Genomic DNA, 388 nt, shown 5'->3' with positions numbered 1-388 from the left:
CAAAATTGAACAATTTTCCATTGGAAACTAAGCAAAATACAAAATACCATCAAAACAAGGTTTTAAACTTCAATAGGCCAATTTGCTAAAGTTGGTTTGACTAAACTAATTTTTATTTTGTTTAGTAGAGAACTGAATTGACTTTCAAAAGCCATTTTTCCAAAGTGAGAGAGGGATCTACAAAACAGATATGGCTGGAGAATAAAGAGTTTATTAAAAAGAAAAACTATCTGATCTAAAAAATCAAATATAAAATAACAAAAATATTCAACAGGGATAGTAATTATAGTTACAAGTGAAGGTGAAGTAAAATGAAATATTTTGTGGTCAGATGGCAAAATGTAATGTCACATTTAAATCTCCTGAAGATTGTAAATTAAAAAAAAAA

The sequence above is a fragment of the Halyomorpha halys genome, unplaced genomic scaffold (genome assembly GCF_000696795.3).
Source record: "Halyomorpha halys isolate HHAL.00 unplaced genomic scaffold, Hhal_1.1 Scaffold2687.1, whole genome shotgun sequence".
NCBI lineage: Eukaryota > Metazoa > Arthropoda > Insecta > Hemiptera > Pentatomidae > Halyomorpha > Halyomorpha halys.
Note: the sequence above shows the minus strand (reverse complement) of the source record.